Here is a 5706-nt window from a genome sequence, read left to right as displayed (position 1 = left end):
ATAGGACGTTAATATTCACAGTACTTGTACGTTAGAATGTTTTGCAGAAATGATTAGCATTTCAGTCACCTCGGTTCGGCATGTGTTCTGTTGCCCAGCTGGCACATGGTCTGCCATGGGCCTGGTAACTTGTTCCATGGGTGATGGCATCGACGCGTACAAGCCATTAATGGCGTTCTGTGGGACAGTTATCCATGCTGTATTCATCTGGTTCCAAAGTTCACCTGAGGTAGCTGGCATGGGTCACAGCGCTGCACTCTTCGTTTCACCGTATGGCACACGTTTTCGACTGGCGGGCCAGGGCAAGAGGCTGACATCCTGTGACGCGAAGACGGCACGTATTCATGCAGCAACATGTTTTCGTGCATTGTGTTGCTGAAAAATAGCGTCTGGGATGTTGTGCATAATGGCGGCGGGTCGCAGGGCGTCATTCACTTAGGCCACACTGATCACAGTGCCTTCCACACCCACCAACTGTAATTTGTGTTCGTACCCAATAGCACCCCACATCGTAAGGCACTGAGCTGGCGCTACATGTCTTGTGCGAGTGAAGTCACTGTGATACCGCTCCCCCTCTCTCCAGCGAACCGAAATGCGGCCACGATTTTCAAACAAACAGAACCTGGATTCGTCCGAAAACACTATCTGTTGCCACTCCTGTCCCCAGTGACGCCGTTCCACACACCATTGCCGTCTAGCTTGTTTCTGCGCATTCCTCAAAGGTAGGCGGAAAAGTGGACGATGCACACGAAACACGTGCCATAATAAACGGTGACGGACTGTCACCCCTCATAGTGTACGACGTGTTACACTTTTCCACTGTTGCTCCACAACAGAGGAGGACGCAAATCTGACCTGCAGTGCCATTCGGATGAAGCGTCGATCTTCTCGACGGATGTGGGGGGTCTGGGTGGTGCGAATTGAACCATCTCGCCGTGTTCTACGGTCTTCCGTGAACCACTCTGCACAGACCCGTTGCACTACCGAATATCTTCGTCCCACGTGAGTAGCAGTTTCTCCGATGAATACATCACATTCTCTCGTTCCCATAATGCGCCCTATTTCAAACTCATTGATTTGACGGTACGGTTCGCGCATACGTCTGCGAGGCATCCTGCACGTCTGCTCAATTCACACTGATCCATTACCGTCGGTTCATAGCGACAAAGGGAGCCGCAGGCATGTTTTAGTGGTAGTTGGTGTTACGCCGCGGTGTCGATGTTGATCTTGAACCCGCCAGGATAGCCGAGAGCGCTAACGCGCTGCTTCCTGGACTCGGGTAGGCGCGCCGGCCCCAGATCGAATCCACCCGGCGGATTAACGACGGCGGCCGGTGTGCCGGCCAGCCTGGATGTGGTTTTTAGGCGGTTTTCCACATCCTACTAGGTGAATACTGGGCTGGTCCCTACGTCCAGCCTCAGTTACACGACTCTCAGACGCTTGAAACACATTCACACTATTGCACGATTTACACTAGACGCAGACAGCTGGGACACACTAATTCCGTCCCAGTGGGTATGGGGTGGCGGCAGGAAGGTCATCCAGCCACCCCTTCAAATTAACCATCCCAAATCCGTACTTGACCCTGGCGACACTGCGCACAATGCGGGATAAAGGCAGTAGGATCGATGTTGAACCCGCGGGCCGACATGATTCAAATGCTAATCATTTGTGGTGGACATTCAAATGTACATGTCCTGTGAATATAAACGTCCTATTCTAATCGAAAAAATGGCTCTAAGTACTATGGGACTAAACATCTGAGGTCCTCAGTCCCTAGACTTAGAACTACTTAAACGTAATTAACGTAAGGACATGACACACATCCATGCCCGAGGCAGGATTCGAACCTGCGACCGTACCAGCAGCACTTTTCCAGACTGAAGCGCCTAGAACCGCTCGGCCACAGCGGCCAGCTTATTCTAGTCGTTCAATGTTTTTTTTTTTCTGAACATGAGTGTAGATGTGAGTTTAAACGCCTGGCCATTTTCTTCTGAGTTTGATCTGCCTCCAGTCAGTTAATGGTTTTCCATTGCAGTTCGTCCGGAAAATGGACAACCACGCCATTCAACAAAGATGGTTATCCTGGCTGTATTTTCCCACTCTCACAGTAATATCTGTCATCTTGATGTCTAGTGGTCTACTATGTACAGATTAGGCAAAGGGATCGTAATATTACTGGTGATAGTTTTGTGCAAAACTCCCATGGTAACAACATAGGGCGTATTCGAGTTTTGAGACAAGTGTTTTATGTAACGTGGAGGTATTTACGATTTCGTGATATTTCCCGAAATTTGGAAAACTCTTGAAAAAGTATTTTAAACACGTACTCCTACAATACTGTGTGAATGGAGGGTGTGTACTGTCTATTTTTATACTGTTCTTACCTTGGACAGCCAACAGCATTCTATATTGAAGTATATGATGAAAAAAAGACCCTAAATCACAAACATTACCGCCACGCGGAGTGGCCCCGCGGTTTGAGGCGTCATGTCACGGGCAGAGCGGCCCCTCCCGCCGGAGGTTCGAGTCCTCCCTCGGGCATGGGTGTGTGTGTGTGTGTGTTGTTCTTAGCATAAAGTAGTTTAAGTAGTGTGTAAGTCAAGGGACCGATAACCTCAGTAATTTGGTCCCTTAAAAACTCACACACATTTAAACATTTTTAAACAAATATTACCTACCCAAGAGACGTCCAATGCTAATACTATCTTCCGTTTTCTGTGAAGTTATTGCACCGAGCAAATTACACGAAGCTGATGTCGCGTAACAAGCACCTCATTTTACATCTGCAACAGACTCCCAGCAAGAGCAAATGAAGAATTACGTAGTTCCAGTCGAATTTAAAGCAAAAGGTTGGATGTTGGGAAAAGCTGACACTTATTTTCCTGCTACCACTGCTAATGAAATCGATGTTCTGTAAATGTTAGCTGCAGGTTCGAATTTGAAAATCAAATTACAATCTCCGCGAAGTCTAATTAATTCATTTGCATTCATTCCCAATCGGACTGTCGCTGAACCGACGGTTCTGTCTTACAACATCAGGAAACTAATTAAAAATTATGCTCTTGCTTCATGCCAGTCACGACAGATTAAGTAAATTTTTGAAAGAGTCCATTAAGAAGCACGAATATTTATTCACTAAATTTGGTAGTGGCCTCACGTGAAACACAATGGTACAATGGTCTGACTTGCAAGGCAGTCACTTTTTCTAAAATACCGTGAGTGCTCTGTTTCGAACAGAACACTGGCTATTAATTGTTTTATTATTAATAGCAACAGTGGACTTCTTTCACTCTTACTTCTAAATCTGTTTGGGCGACTATGGAATTAAGTTATTAAAAAAAGTCACTTATGACAAGGTAGCAACATTTAAACACGCATGTGCCAAAATAATAATAGGAAACAATAATTCAATCTAATATGAATAATATAATAAATTAATATAATAAATACTATTTGAACAAATATTGGAATTCTTGTATGATTTTCTCGCTGCTGGATGTGACGTGTGCCCTTTTAGTTATTAGTGCCTTCTATATATGACGGTAGTATCTGTTCCCGAAAGAACAGTTACCGTGGATGGCCATGCAGCTTTGCTAGAAATGAAATGATAATTAAATGGACACCCTAGCTGCAAACAGGCGTTGATGTACTTCATTGGGCACATGTTGAAAATGTGTGCCCCGACCGGGACTCGAACCCGGGATCTCCTGCTTACATGGCAGACGCTCTATCCATCTGAGCTACCGCGGGCACAGAGGATGGTGCGTCTGCAGGGACTTATCCGTTGCACGCTCCCCGTGAGATCCACATTCCCAACATGTCCACACAGAGAATCCTTTCAGATTCGCACGCTAAACGGGACCGGAGCAGAGTCGCGCGTGGTCGACATACACTGAAATCTGCCTTTTACTACAGAAGTACAGAGCTGATGTGAATCCGAGCGGATATGAGTGTGGCGGCGCCCAGTTAAAATGTACGTCCGCCAAAAAGTGGAGTGGCGTTTTATTTGCGCGCCTGGAATTTCATTATTCCGGGAAAAAAGACAATGGAGTATCGAAGAGAACCGAAAAAGAACGCACCGGCTAACGGGAAATGTGTTTCTCTTCCCTTCACAATAAAAAAAATCTTGACAGTGTGACGCGTGTGTCTGCGAAGATTGCGAAGTAAAAGAGCAGTACTGTAAGAAACGATCCACTCACTATGTTGCACTTACCATTATAGGCTTTTCAACAGTCTTTTGTAACGGAACTTTTAAAGTTACACGAGCGTAAATTGCTAAGTTTTGAACCTGCAAGCAACCCCTTGTGCGAGACGTCTCAAGTTCAGTCTTTAGTAACGCTCATTTTAAAGTACTGTATTAACAACTACGACAGGAAAAATATTCATTGCTAATGACTTACCATGTGCGTCAGGAGGACGACATATAATGAGAGTCCGGGAAGTGAATATGTAGATCGACATTCTGTGGGATCTATATACGAGGGTGAGTCAAATGAAAACCTTAAAATCTGTAATAACAAATCGAAATATCACGCCGTTATCCTGTAAGTTGGTAAGCGTGCTACAAACAGCGTGCAGAATGGCCTGTAGGTGGCAGTATAGTGCAGATGCACACATTCCGTCGCAGTATCAGTATAAAGATGGCAGCCCCACTTGAGACTTGCACCAGGGAAGAACAGCGTTCTGCCATTCGGTTTTTGCATTGAGAAGGTGTGAAACCTATCAAAATTCATCGACGAATGAAGATTCAGTACGGTGATGCATGTTTGTCACAACAGCAAGTCTACGAATGGAGTAGGAAGTTCGCAAATGGTGTGACTTCAGTGGAAGGTGCTCCTCGTCCAGGTCAGGCAAACGAGTTGTTACTTCACAGAACATTGCAGCAGTTGGAGCCATAGTGAAGGAGAGCCGCCGAGTGACACTGAATGACATTGCAGCATGTTTACAGATTAGTCATGGGTCAGCACGCAGGTGACTCTTGAAATGAGAGAACGACGTGTTGATGCTTGTGAAGAACTTCTTCGGCGCTTTGAACGAGAAGGTGATGGCTTCCTTGCAAGAATCGTTACTGGGGACGAAACCTGGGTTCACTTCTACCAACCGGAAACGAAGGGAGCGAGCAAGGAATGACGCCATTCCTCATCACCAAAACCAAAGAAATTTCGAACAGAACCATCAGCAGGGAAGGTTTTATGGTGACTCTCTTTTGGGACGAAAAAGGCATCATTTTGGAGCATTACATGCCTAGAGGGACCACTGTCACCAGTGCATCATACACAGATCTCCTAAAAATCATCTGCTGCCTTCAACCAAATCAAAGCGACGTGGATTGCTGTCAGCAGGTGTCCTTTTGCAATACGACAATGCAAGGCCCCACACTACCCTTACAACAGTTGCAACAATCACAGACATGCATTTTGAGTGTCTTCCTCATCCACCATACTCACCAGACCTTGCCCCAAGTGATTTCCATATGTTTGGACCACTCGAAGACTCAATGGGTGCAAAGAAGTTCCGTTCTGATGAAGAGGTACGCCACGCGGTGCATGAGTGGTTGCGCGGACTACCAAAAGAATTCTTTTCTAAAGGAATTTATGCACTTTGTAAGCGCTGGAGGACTTGCATTGAGCGTGGGGGAGATTATGTTGAAAAGTGATACAGCTTTGTACCACTGCTGCGCAATAAATAATATTTAAAAAATAT

The 5706-nt window shown here is 45.8% G+C and overlaps 1 non-coding gene across 1 annotated transcript; it reads right to left on the bottom strand.

Moving 5' to 3' along the window:
* Positions 1 to 3679: 3679 nt before the first annotated feature.
* Trnat-ugu (transfer RNA threonine (anticodon UGU)) lies at positions 3680 to 3754 on the bottom strand. Its single transcript has one exon. It is a non-coding gene; the product is annotated as a tRNA-Thr (tRNA).
* Between the last annotated feature and the right edge of the window lie 1952 nt (positions 3755 to 5706).

The sequence above is a fragment of the Schistocerca nitens genome, chromosome 1 (genome assembly GCF_023898315.1).
Source record: "Schistocerca nitens isolate TAMUIC-IGC-003100 chromosome 1, iqSchNite1.1, whole genome shotgun sequence".
In the NCBI taxonomy this organism is placed as follows: Eukaryota; Metazoa; Arthropoda; class Insecta; order Orthoptera; family Acrididae; genus Schistocerca; species Schistocerca nitens.
Note: the sequence above shows the minus strand (reverse complement) of the source record. Positions and strands in the feature narration are given on the sequence as shown.